The sequence below is a fragment of the Glandiceps talaboti genome, chromosome 12 (genome assembly GCF_964340395.1).
Source record: "Glandiceps talaboti chromosome 12, keGlaTala1.1, whole genome shotgun sequence".
In the NCBI taxonomy this organism is placed as follows: Eukaryota; Metazoa; Hemichordata; class Enteropneusta; family Spengelidae; genus Glandiceps; species Glandiceps talaboti.
Window position 1 is genome coordinate 12,298,367 of NC_135560.1, and position 20,519 is coordinate 12,318,885.

Genomic DNA, 20,519 nt, shown 5'->3' on the forward strand with positions numbered 1-20,519 from the left:
TATTTCCTGATTGGCTGCTCAAAGTGATTTGCCTTAAATTTAGTGTTTGGTTGCCCAAAGTGATTTGCATTAAATTTAGTATTTGGCTGCCCAAAGTGATTTGCATAAAATTTAGCATTTGGCTGCCAAGTGATTTGCATAACATTTAGTATTTGGCAGCTAAATGTGATTTTAAGTTTTCCTATTGGTTGCCAATGGTGATTTGCAAAATCTATCCAACCCCGACACATATAAAGTACACCATATTTCATTACAGATAATACAAAATGGTAAATAGTACTTCAAACATGACAGTAGCAAAGAAGTCAACAAACAGTGATTATAAAATCTAATCTTTCTCCATGTATTTGATCTACATTCAGTATGTGCAATCAACCATACTGATATTATACATGTACATGTAGTATATGCCATACACATGTAACAAGTAAGTAAGGAAATATTTGTTCACTTTTTGTTATGTTGATTCAAAATGGTGGATGCTACCTACATGTATAAACAGAGTCACTGAGGCAATAAGAATTTCCTTTGAGTGTTAGTAGTGTAATGTGACTATCATCTCCATATTACATTAATCACTGAATCCAGATTGCAAAATTCTGCATTACAAAAGTAGAAAGAATGTTCATAATTCAAATTAAAGACAGTTATATATATACAGACGATCCTTTCGATAGATTGGACAATATATACCCCCACAACACATACCCACAACCACTCATCTAGCTTACAATGCAAAATGGCTTCTAGTTACAGCCTTGCCAATCCTGGTCATATTTCTAAATATATCTCTTGGATTTGACTTCCTGCTTTTGTCGTACGCGAATAATCCTTTGAAAAATGAAACTCACTCTTATAGATCACCGCATCATTTACAGTCAGTCGCCTATTCTACATCTCGGCATGAATCAAGCTTGAGTATGAAATTTTAATAGCAAAGAGGTAAATCTTCTCATTTTCACATTTCATCCCTGTCGCAGCCCCAATCCATTCATTATCCTCATCACACAAATTATTGCTTCAACAATTACATCTGACATATTATATTATGTTCGTTGTTATAAATCTTGTCGCAGGAAATACAAATTCAAAGAGTTTGACAACACCTAATCTTCTAAATGAATAAAAATTCATGTCCTTCCATCAGAATAAACGACAAACGTGACATCGAAGTTGCGTTTATGCGAGTAAATGACCGTACTACTCACTTGCCTCGACTCTAATCAGAAAACAAATGACACCGCATCTTATCTGTGTTGTCGAAGGAAGAAAGTAACATATCAATAGTGCTTAGTACCATTTAATCCTGATATGTCCTTGTCACAAACCACCACCTGACTAAATAATTAGATACATCTTAGAAGTCAAAGCTTGTGGTAAACCTAATTGTCATGGGTTTACTGGACTAGAATGTCAGATTTCATACTCGAGAGCTTTTTTATGAAAATGACTCTGTCTGTCGCATTTATCCAGACATGGAGTTTGTATCTTCAAATTTCTTATCAACTTTTGTATGGTTTCCTTGAACTCATCTCCTGCTACATGTAAACATGGGTATTCTCTTAACATTCTAAATTTGACCAGAGAGAAAACGGCTTCCCATTCCAAACATAAATACCACATCGTCATTTTCTTGTCACTTTGTTCACAATCTGATTAAAGTCTGACGTGGTGAATACAACTCTTTCTTTATTTACCTCTGTTTCATTCGTTTATTGTCATTTCTTTTAGCTTCATCGCCTCCCACATATGACCCTGTATTATAGAAATTCTTGCTCAAATCTAACACTTTTAAATGCCAGTCGACCAATCAGTGAGCTTCATTCTCAAGACTCTTGTGGCTTACTGTGGGTATGCATGGCCTAACGGGACCATACACAGCATCTCATAGCCCACAAACAATGTTGTTCAACTCAACTTGCTCACGATTATGCCCCATTTTTTGAAATTTCCATTGATGAATGTCTGTATGTATGAAGTTCTGTTCAAGTTTAGTCCTGCTTGCAGACAGAGTATCTGGTAACATTCACCCAAAAACGGAATTTTTTAAAATGTGATAACATCTTTTATCAAATTTTGTTAAAGCTGAACTTTCAAGTCAGTGACCACGCCAGTAATAAACTGGCTTCCAATCCCTCACCATCACTTATACAAATAATATACCTAGTACCTGCTAAATCATCATTTACCATATTCCTGTCAGCTTGTTTCCTGCCTAATACAATGCTATGTCACGTGGAAATGTATCATATACGAATTTTTGAGATGGTCAAAGTAAAATTGTAGTATTTATGGGCTGATCATATGATTGGTCAATATGTATAGCATCATCTGTTCAACGACCAATCAGGAAAGACAACCACTTTTCACATGCACCTGATAGGTGCATGATTCTTATATAGCTAAATGCTTTCAATTTAGATCAGCACAGTACATACCTGCATTTCTGACCGCACTAAAAATTGAAATATCTCCTTAATGTCAATTTGTTAATTCAAAGGTATAAATCAGATGTGAAATAATAAAGTTAATTGGTTTGCTGGTAGATGATAAAAAAGGAATGCTGTATAATGTACCGACCCCTCCCTACAGCATTTAGTATCAACCTATTATATTTGATCATTAACCTGCAGTGGTAAATTTTATAATACAGGTAACTGAAAATGCATAAACTTTATGTGGCTTTTTAATCATCAATCTACCTTCCAACAAAGATAATACCCGTCTACAAAATTTATCATTCTGTTTTACTCTTTCATCAACTCTGTCAACAACATCCATTCCCTGCTGTTCTCTGTTTTTGTATGGTCAATTCAGAGTTGACAAGTTCAAGGAAAAAGAGAATTTATTACTTGCAGTGAGATAATTTTTCATGATGTAGATTGAGTTGCACTTTTCAATCAATTTGGTGTATTCACCTGTGGATTTCTTAATGTTCAGCTCATTTACATTCATCGCATGATTAAAAGTGATAGCAAAGCCTTAGCTTTATAAGATGCCAAGGAAGTCAATACTTAAAGACGCTATCAAACTTTAATATTGATAGAAGCAAGATGTTGACTATTTATATTTCATCAGGGTATATTCCAGTATTAAGTTTTAAGCTGTGTCATTTATATAATAATCCACACCTGAAAATACAGTCTTGAATTTTTCATTGGATCTACAAAATATCTCTGACCCCACCCTGGAAAAAGAAATGATGACCTCCCTCCCCATCACTAATCCTAAGATACAGTAACCCTTCATCATCACTTATCTTAGAAACACAATAACCCCTCCCCCTCACTTATCTTAGAAAAACAATAACCCCCTCCCCACCACTAATCTTAGAAACACAATAACCCCTCCCCATCACTTATCTTAGAAACACAATAACCCCCTCCCCACCACTAATCTTAGAAACACAATAACCCCCTCCCCACCACTAATCTTAGAAACACAATAACCCCTCCCCATCACTTATCTTAGAAACACAATGACCCCTCCCCATCACTTATCTTAGAAACACAATAACCTCTCCCCATCACTTAACTTAGAAACACAATGGCCCCTCCCCCATCACTTATCTTAGAAACACAATAACCCCCTCCCCATCACTAATCTCAGAAACACATCACCCCTCCCTATCCATAATCTCAGAAACACAAGAACCATCCCCCACCCCACCCCACCCCACCCCACCACTAATCTTAAACACACTGACACACCACGTCCCACTCTCAACATGGCAGCAAAATCAGTCTGGCATAGAGAGTAGACTATTTTCAACTAAAGCTCAAGTTATGAATAATTTACAAGACAGCTTCATTATATATTACAATTAATCATAATATATACAGTCGTAATGTTCAACTAAAGTTTAATAGCTTCATGATGCATGGAGGTATTAAAGTATACCTGATGGCCCAAACGCACGCAAAGAAAACATAACAATATTTAATAGCAAGATTTTCATCAAGCTACGAAACAAACATTCTGTTTCAGGTTAACTGGCTTCTATTGTAAATGAATGTATGTGTTGGTGATGTGTAATAATATTATGTTATCCTCACACTACATTCATTAATATATTTTGATTTTAAAAATCCTCATTTTAAAGTAATGTGTTTACATATATATATATATGTGTGTGTGTGTACGTAACCATGTTGTTTGTGACAATGCAAATGAAATACGAGTATGCAAAGTTAGCCCACAGTACTGTTTGTGATGATGTGTTTCAAATATGTGTACATGTATGCAAGCCTGTTGTCTGTGAAATTGTGATTGAAATATTTGTGAGCAAGAGCATTGTTTTTGACAATGCATTTGAATTATGCGTACGCAAGCCCATTGCTTGTGACAATGCATTTGAAATATGTGTGTGAGCCTGCTGTTTGTGACAAGTCATTTGAAAGATGTGTTTGCGAGCCCTTTGTTTGTGACAATATAGTCGAAATATGTATACACAAGACTTGATGGCCAGTTGTTTGTGACAATGTGTCACTTTGAAATACATGTATATCCACCCATTGTTTTTGACAATGTGTATGCATATGTGTGTGCATTTGAAATATGTGTACATGTGTTTGTGAGCCCGTTGTTTGTGACAATGCATTTGAAATATGTATATGTGAGCCCATTCTCTGTAACAATGCATTTGAAATGTGAGTATGTGAGCTTGTTGTTTGTGACAGTGCATTTTAAATATGTGAGCCTATGGTCGTGATAATGTATTTGATATGTGTATGTGAGCTCACTGCTGGATTCTGACATGCCGAGAAAGATGTGCTAGTAGTATCCTTAGGACGGATATAGTGTGTATGCTTGTTACGAGATCAATATTTCCTTAAGATTTGATGAAGGAAATCGAAATTTGTATGATGGAATCTTAATATCTCCTAAGTACTTGTATGACACCACTTCAGGTATCCATTGTCAATAGAAACCGTTTTTCAAAGGCGTGCATATATAGACTTATACCATAATACCCACATAGAATATCACTGTTTTGTTTACTCACAATTGCTGCTACAAGAAGAAAAGAACTGAAAACACAAAGTAACTATGTCCCAAAAGTTATCAAATCATAAAGTCTTTAGAATAGACTTTTAATACGCTGACCGCACAATTGCCCTGACATTGACGGATTTGAAATCAGTACACTGCCAAACATCATAACCACTTACTTGGGTTAAGTGGCTGGAACTGAGCAAAAACGGTAATCTGCTTTGTGGGAACATTGCTGATTGATCAAAAAACCCCTTTTTAGGATTTAGTAATATGTGTAAGCTGGTAATAGGCCATAATCCAGTCAAGTTGGAAATGCTTCAAGGTAAACTGACACAGTGAACATTGGTTTGACATCTATGGCTAATCAAAGAAACTGTATGACTCAGTAAGTTTCATTTCGTACAGAGAGTAATCAACTTTCATTTCGTACAGGGAGTATTCAACTCAGATGTCAAATACTTGGATATATACATCTACTTTTGGTTTTACAACTATTTTAAAGTAAAAAGGATAAGTGTTTTTTTACAGTTTATTGAATGATAATCTCAGTGTTGGGTGCGCTATCATCACAATACTGTAATACAGCATAATATGATTGACAGAACCCCCATGGGATGCGTCAATGCAAGTGTGGCATTACTGTGTATTTGCACAAGTGCGAACAGTAGTTTCTGCTCCTCCAGTACTTTCACGAGTGTAGTGATGTGAATTAAAGGACGGCAGAAAAATACTGCAAGTATGAGGACAAATACTCCTGAGTAATACTGGCACTCACTCAGCGTGGGGTTGTTATTATGAAAATTACATATGTTTATCTGAAACAAGAAATTTCGTTGTAAAAATGACACTATTCGATCAACCGCGTTTGTGTAGCAAACAATTGTGTCCTCATTTGCATATCATTTGCATGCAGGTATGCAATAATGTTTTTAGTATTTCACTGCAGTGCAACTTAACCACTGGTATGCACGCTCATATCAAAATAACTAAAATCACAATATGATTTTTTTAAAGTTTAAAAATCTGTCTTTATGTCAAACATTTGAATTCTCTTCTAAGCCATCAAGATACTTCTGGTCACAACAAGTCAAATAGTTATATTATTAAATTCAACTTTGAAAAAAATTCACTTTGATCAATACCGCCCTTCAAAGTATTTTGAGGAAAAGTATTGAAAATAGCAAATTCCTTCAATCAGACATCATCTTAAATCATTTAGTAAATTTTGTGATGATCCAGTGATTTACATGATAACGTGGTGTGTGTGACGCAACTTGACTATCCAATGTTACAGGTCATACTAATCTAGAGATAACAATATGGCCTCTGTTGTCATGGTAACCTGTTCCTCAACATACCTTTTTTTAATAGATGACAGCGACTAATGACTGGTTCAAGAGAATGGTAGAAATTCATGCATGATGGCTATAGTCTAATGTGTTTCATCAATCACTTTATCACCTCAAACTGAACAATTGTATGATTGTCAGTTGTATCAAGCTTTAAATTACCCAATTAATCAGCAACTTCAAACTCAGTGTACGCGAATACAAGGACTTGTATAAATTGAACTGAGAGTAGATATGCTGTTGAATGTCAGATTTGTCATTGTGGGCAGGTAGTGTGGAGCAAGATTGAAGAGCGCTGAAAAATACTGACTCATTCAGTTTAACTTTATACTGATGTTTCACTGTTACGTTTAATCAGTTTTGCCTAGCTTGGTCAGCTAATGTAAAATGTATGAACATGTTGACAGATAGACCAAACTGCAATAACCCTAATTGAGGTAACGGAAATTATATAAATTAACACACCGACACACCGACAGACAGACCAACTATAATAGTAACCCAACATCATCCCCTATGCAGTGTCCTTTTGGGGCTAAAAAAATGGCTCCACCAACGGACAAAATCATGGTAAAAATTTCTTGTTTATTTATATATTTGTCAGCTCAGTTTTTTTAATCTTCATCCAACCTATCATATTCACAGGTAATATTTGCTAACTATAAACCTCTTGAGGGATTGTCAGACATTCCAATCACTTTCCTTCTTTATAGGTCTTTGACAGACTCTTTCCCCCATGGACAGGAAAGCTATTCCAAAGAGATTGTAAATAGTATCATCAGTCACGATTTTAATTCTGGAAATAAATGCCATCAGGCATGCTGTCGTTTTATGCTTGAATAGGCTTCTAATTGCATATCAGTGTAAATATATGTGCCAAACACATTGACAGACCATAATATATCTCCTAATATCAGTACGTTTGTCTGAAAGACTTAGTGATAGCTTTACACTCCAGACGTAATAGTCGAGTGTGGCGATAACAAGTTTTGAAATTTCAGATCAATTCTAAGTGCTGTGATAACAAGTTAGTGGGATAAGCGTGTTGGAATTTCTTCAATAACGGAGTGAGATGTTTGAACTGTATAGTTAAATGCTGACTTTTTGAAATTTCAGATCATTTGTTACTGCTGTGATAATGCATTGGTGTGATGGTGTGCAGGAATTTTGTCAACAACAAATGATGGTTGAACTGAAAACAGCTGCTAAACGGTTATAGTACTAAAGCTCATGATAGACCTGTAAAGCTAGTTCCATGATGCATTGCGTGCCTCCCCATGCAACTCCATGTATTCTGCATATGTAGGGGTTTACACATGCTACTGGGGGGGGGTCACTTGTCCATACCCTGGGTTTACCAGTAAAATGCTTCTCTATCTATCACCAATGGTGTTTATTCATTGTTCTCTGAAGTCACTAATAATTAAAGAGGTCAACGTCTCTTTCCATTATTTCAAAATCTTATTTCAAATGTAATAAAGACAAAACAAGCTTAAACGTAACAGCATTAAGTAATGCCATCTCACGCAATACATCTTGGAAGTGGAAAACCGATGTGTGTTTTCAAAGGAGGCTTTAGTTTCCATGGATATAATTTCATTTTCAAAATCAATATTCAACTATGAAAATTAATGACTCCATCCTATAAAAGTCATCAAAGGAGTAGTAGTACAAAATATGTTATGTATACACAGGACATGTGCAGCTATCACAAACTTTATGAATATTTTAAAATTTGGAAAAATTTCCCTTTTCTCTTATCAACTAAATGACAATATAAGGAATATGAAAAAAAAGAAGTGATTTCTAATATTTTCAACTTGTATTTCAAACACAAATTGCATAGAGAATCTAGATCTTGTATTGTGAGTGAAATGTATAAGAATGTCAATTTATTATACAGGGTTAGCATGGGTCTATCATGTTTTCACTTTTATGCCTTGCCTCCGTAGAAGGCTACATGTTCGACGTGACAAACATGCTCTGAGCAGAAAGAACATGTGCCATGTCGACCATCCAGACTCTATGGAGACTATTTTATATATACCATACAGTAATATGTATTTCAATATTCAAGGTACATGTACCATTCGTTGCCAAAATTTAATGGAATCTAATTTCCTGATTTTCATCCTTCTGATCCTAGCCCTTACATGCCAGCTTAGTACGTTTTATGCTCAGACAGATTTATTGCCGAGTAGTACTATTAAAATCAGGCAAAATATCAGTATCACATACACAAGATAATATATTAATATGACACACAAAAAACACCTGATAATGTCAAGTGGAAGCTAACGGTGATAATTTATTATGTAGCCATCAATCATGTTCAAGTACAGTGCCTATTTCATTTGCTGTATGTGATCGTAACAAATCACCAACCAGGGAAACCATCATGGCTGCAGGTCAAAGGTCACTGCCAATTACTTTCAGACAATATTCAATCATTATCACCCATTTACAAGTCAAGTCACACGATATGAAGAGTTTATGATATAGTGTTAATTCCCTTTGGTTCAAATGTCTCTCTCTGATTAATTTTTTCTTTCCAACTGAAAGTGTTAAATACTTTTAATATTGAAGGTGCTGTACATATTCTCAGACCGCTGAAAGAATTTTAGTGGTTTGAGAGACGTGAAGTGCTTCTCGCACTCTCAAGCTTGAAACTCATGACAGGACATAACAGTACTAAATACTTATGTTTACTCCATGGCAGAGGTTATGTCTCCAAAATTAGAAATTTTCAGACTTTATGAATATAAATGATGTGAAAGTACCTGGTATACTGGAGATGGTGTGAGGAACTTCTACACATTTGATACATTACTCCTACTTACTTTTTTTTGAGATCCTATATTAAAGTATATAATATATTGGCTATTTTTGGCCGGAAATTTTGGATGTAAACATCTCTACAAAATGGCTGCTTTCATGCCAGTCTTGCAAGCAAGAGTAGAACTGTTAACCTGGAATTTTTTGCTGAAGACTTATTTTGTTTATTTCGATCATAGACCACGTGGAGGGTCTATGTTTCGATGGACGAAAAAAAATGCAAAAATAGGTACATGTATTGACTATTGAAAATGCCTTCTTCTACATGAACACAATATACCAGTTGATTATTCATGAAAATTAGCCTTTGAGAACTATTTAAAAACTGTAAAAATCACAAAATTTTCTAGTAGCGAAAATGTGTAGGTTTACAGCATTTTGCCACAGACAGAAGTGTATCTCAGACAGTACCATACAGAAGCCTGACAAGTGGCTTCATGACAATTTCGAGCACACTATATAAGCCCAAATATTTGTATGGCATCTCAATCAAAATTTTCTTCCCTTGTGCAGAAAATTTGTTTCCTTTTTGTGTTGTCTTTTATCATGCAATCATTATGATCACACACTGTGCACACATTCTGGACTACACAGTGCTTTGGGAATAACATTACAAATACATGCAAAAATTTGGGATTGGCTTCTCAGAATTTTTTTGACTCTGTGAGTAGTAATTTCATTACTAAATTACAACTACATGTTATGTTTACAAACTATAGTCTACCTTTTTTCACAACATCTTGATAGGGCGTAAAAAAAAAAACAATACAATACTTCGATTCAAACTCCATTTTGTTAGTCTTCACACATACTTTGTTATACAGTCTGCTTATATGGGGTCACCAAACAGACAATCACGTTTGTTCTCTTATAATTTCACCGGAAGATACAGAATTCTCCCCTTAAGCTGACACTTCTCCGACGAAATTGGAAAAAGAAGGAAATTAATTTCCGTTACATTATTTGCCAGGAATCACGATCAGTTGCAGGCAAATACTGAATTATGAGCCGAAAGGTGTGAAAATACAGAATTTTCTTCTCAATTCTTATCAGAAAAGAAGAGAGTCACATTAGCAGCCAGCTTTCCTAATACAATCCTCAATGGCCACAGGTTCGTTACTATGGAAACAAATAACAAGTGTATAATAACGAATGGTGCAATTTATTAGTAATTAATTCTGTGGTTGATTTGTTGCGTATCACACGAATTCACGTCATGATTTTTGCATCACTATACATGTATCTCCAACTATGTACTATGTTGTTATCTTACAGGCATTCATGAAATCAGTCAAATAAAATTCAACAAAAAAATGTTGACAGAATATATTGCAATCTAGTTTTCTAAAACCTACACTTTCTTCCACTGAAGGTACATTTCTTGCAAAGACACATAGGTGTCAGACAGCCATGACTATACATCTTTCATTCATGCCGTTACCATGACTACACCGCATCTTCCTGATAAAAGTAATGAATTCTTCATCCCCACACTTTGCTCTCTACAGCATGTCTCGCACATTATTAACCAAAGCCAGTTAATAACATTTCACACCTAGGATAATGTTATTCATATCGATTGTTAGTCGTTCATAGCCTCCTAAATTAGAGAAACGTCAAACAACCACTTGAACAGTGACAAACTAAATGCAGTCTGGCTTCTCCGACATCCTTTTTCACCTCCATCGCGATCCCTGGCAACAAATTAAATTACGGTTTACACGCTGCAACTTTACATGCATTACTGGTTGTGTTCGGTTGTTTGCCTACTTTGTAGAACATGGTACTCGGTCAACGTTTTGATACCTCGACTATTGATTGTCATTAAAAAACTAAAGTTTTCTCCCCCAGGCTAGACTAAACTCACTTATAAAGTATCATCTACCGGAGGGAAGGTTTTGATGAAGCTACTATTGCAATCTGTTTGTCTTCTTCTTTTGTTGATGAGCTGTCTATGGAATCAAACGTTGTTCAACCATGCACTGCTGTGTTCGACAGAAATTGCATATTCTGCTTAATAAACCTGCACTACCTGTAACTTGGGTATTAGTTTTCAATCAGACAACCAACAATAAATTCACTGAAAATTGTTAAAATACCAATAATTAGACATTGTAGATGTCAATTCGAGGTTGATTTTATCCATAATTAGTATATTAAAAGGTTTAAATTATGATCATTCCAAAATCTGATTTTGGGTACGGACCCAAAAATCAATTTGATCAGTTATATTGTACCATATTATGTGTACTGCTACACAAACATGTTTACCAACAGGATATTTAATACTGTGCAGGGTGTACAATATTATGATTAAAGACACACTAGCTGCAACTGGAGCATTCTTTTAAAACTGATTTGTTAGATAAAACATCTAACTCATAATGTTGTACACTGTGAACGGTATTCAATGACATGTTGTAGGTAAACATACTTGTGAAGCTGTATATGCAACATTGGTACAATAAATTCAATCAATTTGATTTTTTGGTCCGCACCCTAAAATCAAATTGGCACCCGTCAATGATATCATGATTTCAACTTGATACTACCGGTACTACTTATATAAAATAGACCTCAAACTAACATGTATAATGTCTAATTACTATATCAGCAAATTCACAATTTTCGGTGAATATTTGCTGGTTGTGTGATCGAAAAACTAATGTTCCCATTACAGCTAGAGCAGCTTCAATTAAATTAAATTACATTAAATTTCAAATCATTATATCTATTTACACAATGGTGTCAAAAAAGTATTTCAGTTGCAGATGGTGCAGCTTTAAACACATGTACAAGACATCAATTTGATACAATGTATTCATCTATCCGATAATCAATATTTTTATCATTTGGTAGAATATTTGACTGGAATTTCACATATTCTGTCTGCTACAGACACAAACAAACTATCAACAGCAGATTGCTCTGCAACCTGAATGCCAAAGAAGCCATCATAATAAGAGAACCAAATCTAACTGCTCCTTAACACTGAAAAAAAATTGGCGAGTGAAAAGTTGAACAACACTGAGCAGTCTTCACTGAAACTTAGAAGGTTTCTCTATATTAAAGTCACTCTAAGATTACAACCGTGTATTGTAACTCAATATCTTGGATTAAGACTTTATACATAATCCCATTTCACAGATAATCCTAGCTGCTATAGTGTCGGAAGACTGACTGACTGTCTGGAATAATCAAGCAGGAGAATATTTGGAGGGCAATGACCAAGACATTGGACTTTTATGAAGCTAGTAATGTGTGATTCTTCTTAATAGCCGCCACCCTTGCTGTATCAATAATTCATTGGCATCATATTTTGATAAAAGTTTTCCAAAAAAGTAGAATTTAAAACAGGACATGTGTACATTATGTTCAAGACTAAAGTACAGAGCCACAATTATGCTGAGGAGTTATCGTACGTACAATCAGAACACTTATTGTAAGTTTTTCTTCAAGATGTTTTAGAACCGAGAAGACATGTTTTTACACCAATGTATCAAATTCACCTAAATCTACTAAAACTAATACCGGGCGTACAAATATCGAAACTAATAATGGGCAATGCAATTCTTACGTTATGTAATCCTATGTAATAGTATTAAAATCTTCCTCATTTTGAAAAAAATTCTGTTTTTTTCCCCAAAAAAATGAATGAAAATATCGTTGCTTTGACAGAAACACCGCGCACAATGAAAAGGAAAATGTGTTGCCATGGAAACCAACTCATTATCTGTCAGAATCTAAATAGAACAGAAAGGCAATGTCGGTCCCTAATCTATCGCCATGGCAACGTGTACAAAATGACCTGACTCCCGAGGCCTTTTCTGGCTTTATGTCACATTCAATAATATCATAACAATACATATGTCTATTAGACAAACATACTTTTAGCCATTCTGGTTTTATTTGTTGCATTCCAATACCAAAGTCATTATTGTAATGTAGCTAATGTTTTCAGTACGCAAAAAAAAAAGTAGTACATACAATAAAATCTTGACATTTTGCACACAGTAAGGTAAAATTTTAAAGTAAGTTACTGTAACATGTAGAATACTATTATGTGGTATTGTGTCATAAGAGAAAAACTTCCATTTCCTCCTTTCTGATATTTTCTCTCAGAAAGACATTAACAATGGATTTTAGTAAAACCCACTTCTAGCCACCATTTTGATTAAAGTACAAACGTGTTCAGAATAACAATAGAATCTAGAGTTTTTTAGCAACCCATATTTCCTCTCAAGATTTCCCACTGTTTGAATACAATCACCACACCAATAGCCACTTCAATATAAACCATTCTGTACAATATAGTATTGTCAAACAAACTGCAATGATTGGGTATTCTTAATGAAATGTGTAAGTGATATCATAAGTACAATAAATGGACTATAATTTTGAGACCTGTACAGTATGCCAATTTTTTGGTTATACATTGTACTATTAAATGTACACACTGAATGCAGTTTCTAGATTCAGAATTATATATAGTGACAGAATATGTGCAAGGTGATGAAAATTGGCTCAAAGTGAAAGCTTACTTGATACCATCTTTTACATGTATATATAATATGTTTAGTATCTACATTCCTTTCAAGGAAGAGTTTCCATGACTTTCTAGGAATGATGTCATTTTACAGGAGTTTCCATGGTTATGAAGTTATTTTCATCAATTCAACCTATTTTGCTCAACTTGTAGCTTTATGTGAACAAACAGAATCCCCTGATAGAAAGAGGGTGCAAGTATCGCAACAGAAAACTTACTTGTCAAATAATTAGTTAACAGTATCAGGAACTGACAACAATTTATGGCTGATCATGACAAAAACATCAGAATTGACTTTAAAGTTTTCTTGGCGCTTTCAAGGAATTTCCAAAAGTGATAAAAGATTTCCAGAACTTTCTAGGCGTATATAAAACCTGCACTATACACACAATGTGAAGTATTCCAGGTCATCATTAATAGAATAGACTTTCTGTAGTACAACAATAGCAAAGTTTGCCCTCAAAGTCAATAGGCGCTTTGAATGTACATCTAAACATTACTGTCTGGTCAATCCATACACATAACCTACTATATGATAATACAATCAGTTGGTTGTCTGCGACGCCACCTTTTGGCTACACAGTTTCCTGAGCACTTAACCCATACACAGTACAGTTGGACAAGGCTACAATAGCTCACACACAACATACAATTGTCACGTATAAATGTACCTAATCAAGTCTTTCTCTAGTCAAATTGATAAGGGATTCTACTGTTTCTAGGGCTGGCTAAGATAAAGCTCTCATTAGGGGTGTATGATGTAAGTTGTCGACTCATATCAAAGTTGACTGTATACTGCAACACAGAAACTTTTCACCAATTTTAGTTAGTTGTATGAAATATAATTCAAACCTTTTCACTGAAAATAGCTGAATTATCTTTCTTTACTCATTGTTGATGTTACTGGCTTGATGTCGATGTTTAAACAATTGCAAATTAGGTATAAACCCAATACATGTCACTGTCAACAACTTGCTATTTAATAATGTATGGAAATATACTGTAACGCTATTTAACAATGTATGGAAAATTTAGTCATGATTTTATTAGTATTGGAAATTGAAAACTGTATTCTGTATGCCATTCTGATACGACAGAAATCATAACAATTGAACTTTGATAAAAAATATGCAAATAAATATATCTATCAGAAAGACCATCCATATAATTTAGGAATGAAATTTATCTAGATATTCTATAAATGTAGGTAGAGTTCCTTTGTTATTATACAAGCAAAAGATTGCCAAATCATGACATACATGAATGGAGGAAAGATCATTTTACATGTATCTGTAGATTCTTATTATCTACAAAATTTGGTAAAGAAATGTATTCCGAGTTCCTGAGATATTACATTGATGAAGCTTCCAAAAATATGACATGCATGAATGAAGAAGGACCATTCTATCTAGATTCTCAGAGGTAATTTTGGTCAAGAAATGCATTTAGAGTTTCCGAGATATTACGTTAATGAAGCTTGCAAAATATACAACAGGAAAGTCCTATCTCGATTCTGATTATGAACAAAATTCATCCATGCATGTCTTTGATACGACTGATGAACGTATCATGAATGAATGAATGAAGGAAGGAAAGAAGACTGAGAACATACAAATAAGATCTCCACCATTGACTAGGCTGACCCCAAGGTGTACTAGACAATGTATACAGATCTACAATGCAAAAATACAAAAATGTACAGGTGTTACGATCACCATGAAGGGGTGTGTTACCTTGTATATGTATATTTATACATCCGAAGTTTAATCTTTGTAAATTTCAGACAAAAAAAAAACCTTCAACATTTTTTGTAATTTGCACACTATACACACACATACACATTACACACTGGGAGGTCTAAAATTCTCACTTTCACTATGAAATACTACAATATCTGTTTCATAATTTGACCAAATGCACTTAAATTTAGCACAAATTTTGTTGCAAGAAATTCAAGCTTATCAGAGATATAATTAGGGAGCCAGACTGTTACTACTACAGCCTTAGGTTATCAAACTTTGTGATAAGCTGATATGCTTGTACATCTCTATCTATGCATAGTCTTGTAGGTTGATGTCATCCTTGTTAGGTCTGTCACTGAACACAGCAGAGGCAGACCGGCATAGTTGAAATCTATAATCTCAGAAAGTCTTAATTCTGTCCGATGGGTATATCTAGTGAGAAAAGATTTCTTTAAGCTTTTATGTACAGTAAAGTCTATCTTCAAAGCTAAAAGCTGAAGTTGTAATCTTTGTAATAGGCGGTGACTTCAGTTGTGTTCATTTGATCATATTCTTTCAAAGCAATGGTAAATTTGTGAATGGTGGGAGCATGAGTCCATCTTTTAATCAAAAATACCGCCAATGGCGTTGTAGCACAACTGTAGTTTTTAAAAATGTTTATCCATATGCTAGTCTATGCTAACAATAGGTGTTTATTTGCTGAATGACTATCCATTTGTCTATCCAACCATGTCACTATCTTTGCAATATACGTGATCATTTGGCTGTTGCTATGGGCGTGGTCTTGTTGCTAGGAAAATTTACATACATTTTTTGAATGTTTATTCAATTGTCTATTAAACCCTGTTGTTATCTTTGTGAAATACACCACCGTTTGGCTGTTGCTATGGGCGTGGTCATGGTTACTAGGGTATTTGCATACATTTTTTGAATGTTTATTCATCTGTCTTTCTATTCCTGTTGTTATCTTTGTAATATACGTGATTATTTGGCTGTTGTTATGGGCGTGGTCTTGTTGCTATGCAAATTTACATACATTTTTTGGATGTTTATTCAATTATCTATTAAACCCTGTTGTTATTTTTGTGAACTACACCACCGTTCGGCTGTTGCTATGGGCGTGGTCATGGTTGCTAGGGTATTTGCATACATTTTTTGAATGTTTACTCACTTGCTTACCAGATGATGTTGTTATTTGACCAAAATATACTGCCATTTGGTTGTTGCTAAAGGGCGTGGTCATGGTCGCTAGGGCCAATTTTGTCAAAATGTTTTTAAGAAAATCTGCAGAATAACAGTTTCAGAAACATCTCACCAAGTTTCAGACTAATTGACCAAGTACTTTTTGAGATACAAGTTTTTGACCAAAAATGAACATTTTTACACCTAATTTGCATATCACTCATGGAATCATGGTATGCTTAATATTTCTTCGTCCATACATCCCTAGATACATTCCCATTAAATTTCAGCCCAATCTGCTCAGTAATTTTAGAATTATAGATTTTTAACCAAAAAGACACATTTTTAGCCCTAATTTGCATATCACTGATGGAATCATCCCGTCATGAACAAATCTTACTTTACACCCCCTTAAGAATGTTCCCACCAAATTTCGCACCAATCTGCCCAGTAGTTTCTGAGTTTAAGTTTTTTGACCAAAAATCACATTTTTTGACCCAAATCACACACCTGTGATGCGATCATTTTGATTTGAACAATTTCCCAACTAGACACCCAAGGTAATGGACCTACCAAATATCGTGGCAATCGGTTCAGCGGTTTTTGACTTTAAGTTGTTTACACACACACACACACACATCCACACACACACACACACAGACAGACAGACAGACGCCGGGCGATCCCTATAGCACTACTGAACAAGTTCAGTTGTGCTAAAAAACACTCTAGTAATTATCTCATCACAGGTATTTCTTTATAATTATGCACTTTTTAGAATCATCTTTCCATACATAAAATACTAATAGTGCTCGAAGTAATAATTACATGTAGTTTATCCCAGCACAGACCCATAATGGTACAACCCTATAACTTTCTCAACTCTTTTGGAAAGTATGTACTCCATGCTGCCATCCTTCACATAACAGTTTGTCCTACCAGATACCATTTCATAAAGCTGGGTTGACTGGAAGCACAACAGCAGTTTAAATCGTGCACGCTCAAGGACTTTAGAACCAACTGGCAGCTGTGCAGCATGAAACCAGCAATATGTAGATTATTTTCAGCAACTGTAAAAATTTCAACACATCTTTGCGCCATGTTTTCTCTTTAAAATTCAAATTACACAAAGCATGGTATGGTATGATAATCTATTGTTTGATATAGACAAAATGATGAAAACATTTTTCCTTATAACTTTCCTCATTCAATTTTGACATGGTCGTTCCTTTCTCTTGCTTCAAGTTGTTTGGATTGATTCAATCTGCTTTTAGTGAAAGACGTGAAGATTCACATTAAATGATTCACAATATTTATTTACAAAACACTTTTTTCGTTTTAATGTAGAATATGCCTCATAGACAAATTGCCCTGAAAATCAAAGTTCTTCAATTCTTTCCAAAATTTGTCATATGGAAATTTGTTCCTGGTCCTTTTCAAGTAATAAAAGAAATTTGGGACCTCATCATTATGTTTCCAAGGAAATTATTAATTTTTTTATTTTCCCAGAGTTAACACAGCATATGGCAGCCATATTGGATTCTAAAATACCTTAATTTTGATAACATTTTGACCTGTTTTTCAAAAATTTGTGCGTTGACCCCCAGATTTTTTTAATTTGAATTTAACTCAGTAGGATTTTTGAACAAAGTAACAGGAAAAGTTTGAAGAGTTTATTTCCAAGGTGTATACGTTAACCTAGAAGTATTATTTCATCTTGTCATCATATATCTCAAGTACCTTATTACTCATACACGACAGTGTGTTATTACAGGAAAGGACAAAAGTCGCTCCAAATCTGTTATTTTACACCTAGACAGTAGCCATTACAAATATTACAGATCAGAAACACCTACGAACGAGATTTAATATGCATGATTTCCCTATGGACGCCCATGCTCTGGACGTCACCAGTATTCAGAGACCAAATCTACTATTTATACACTCTTTTGCCATGATACAATTCAAACTGGCTTTGAGACTCACCACTATCAAATTACAAATAATGAATCGTGGCTAACACATTGGTGAAACTATTACAAACACCCTTAGTGTGACTTTTTTTCATTTCACCATGATAACATTTTGTATCCTATAAGGAAATGTACAAATTATGGTTTTCAAATTACAAATTAATATAACATTAGGTAGTAAATATATAAGTTCACTATGAGCTATTAATATCGTAATGTAATATAACAGTTTCAATTTGAAACTCAAATTGATACAGGATGGCCTAGAAATTAGTATAGTTTCTTTTCAGCACAACTTGAGTTTAAAAGATTCGCTGATTAAAAGTTTGATAACTTGAAATACACCATTTATACAAACTTTCCCATCCCTGATGGAAAATAAGTATATCACGAGAGGAATGATTTAGTAAATGGATATTTTTTGTCATGATAGCTTTAATTTTCAAATTGATAGGATTCTGGGGTTTAGTGTGTGTGTGCCTGCACTGAGATAACTAATAGAAATAGTATATGAGTAGTAATAATACATTCTATACCATGACCAACGGTTCATATTTTATTACTTTACGAGTAACGTTTCACCTGTTCAGGTTGACAGGCTTCGTCAAACTATCCTATCCATTTGCTGGCTTTACCGCTAGGCGGTGTAATGGTGATGACGTAATCATAGTCAGTATATGACTATCATCAAAATAGATCCATTTATTTTTTTTAAATAATCCTAATAATTCCATTAATTAACAAAATGCACGTTAAAGTATTGACTTTTCGTCTAAATGGCTATAATATATGATGTCATCATGTCATTACTATTAACGATAAATATATGATGTCATCGCTAAGTTATGATGTCATGACAATAAATAAAAGAACAATGGCAGCTAAGTACTTCTTGCTTTAACAGAAAAACAAAAAAAATCCATTAGTTTTGTGTGTAATATGAACTATCTTGAGAATCAATGTACAGATCATGTCTGCTTTCTCCGTTTGCATTGATTGTTACAGTAATGGATCTAAGGTATAATCTAAAGCTGTGTTTGCAACAGTATGAATCACTCGATTTGAACTTAACTAAATTTTCGCATGACAATACCATTTGCCTTCCAAATCTTTGACCCTGATGTCTGCCTAGAAGTCAGGAGAATAGTATTATGACTTTTAAATGTATACTTCTTATGCATATAATGATTGTCCAATTTGTTTTCGCTTGATTAAATAGTAGCATACAATTCTAACAAATTCAGTACTTGAATACATGTACATCAAATGTGTACAACCACACTAGAAATTCAGATGAGTATAAATAATTCTACATGTCTAGGGCTTAATATACACTAAGCTTCATCTTCCAAGTCTTTTCCAGCATTTTTTAGTAATTTTCCAGGAAACTGTTGGACTTATTAAAGTCATTATACAGTACAACAAACTAAGAGACTAACATTTAAATCGTCATAACAGAATTCTACTTCTCAAAGGAAGGAAATTTTATTCCTGATATTTTCATTTGCAATCACTTTCACGGAGTGAATTAAATTTTCTAGAACTTTACAGGAGTGGTTGAATTTCAAACACTCTCAAGTACTATGTAAATAGACTGCATATGAAATTAAGCTAGCACATGAATATTTTGCATTTTCTTTGTTGACACAGGACTTGAGAAAATTTGTGGTGTAACTAATGAATAAAGTATCCCCATGGACAGTTTTGCCTACACTTTTTGGTTAATTCTTCATTTTGTAAAAACAGAATCATTAGTAGTCACTGGTATATGTACAAAGAAAATGTTCTAAGATTTTGATCTAATGTCCAAAAGGCTTATTTACTTATGAGTTCTCTTCAACATAGTATATGTATATTTTCCCAGATTCCCTTCTCTGTTTTTTGTGTGAATCTTTTC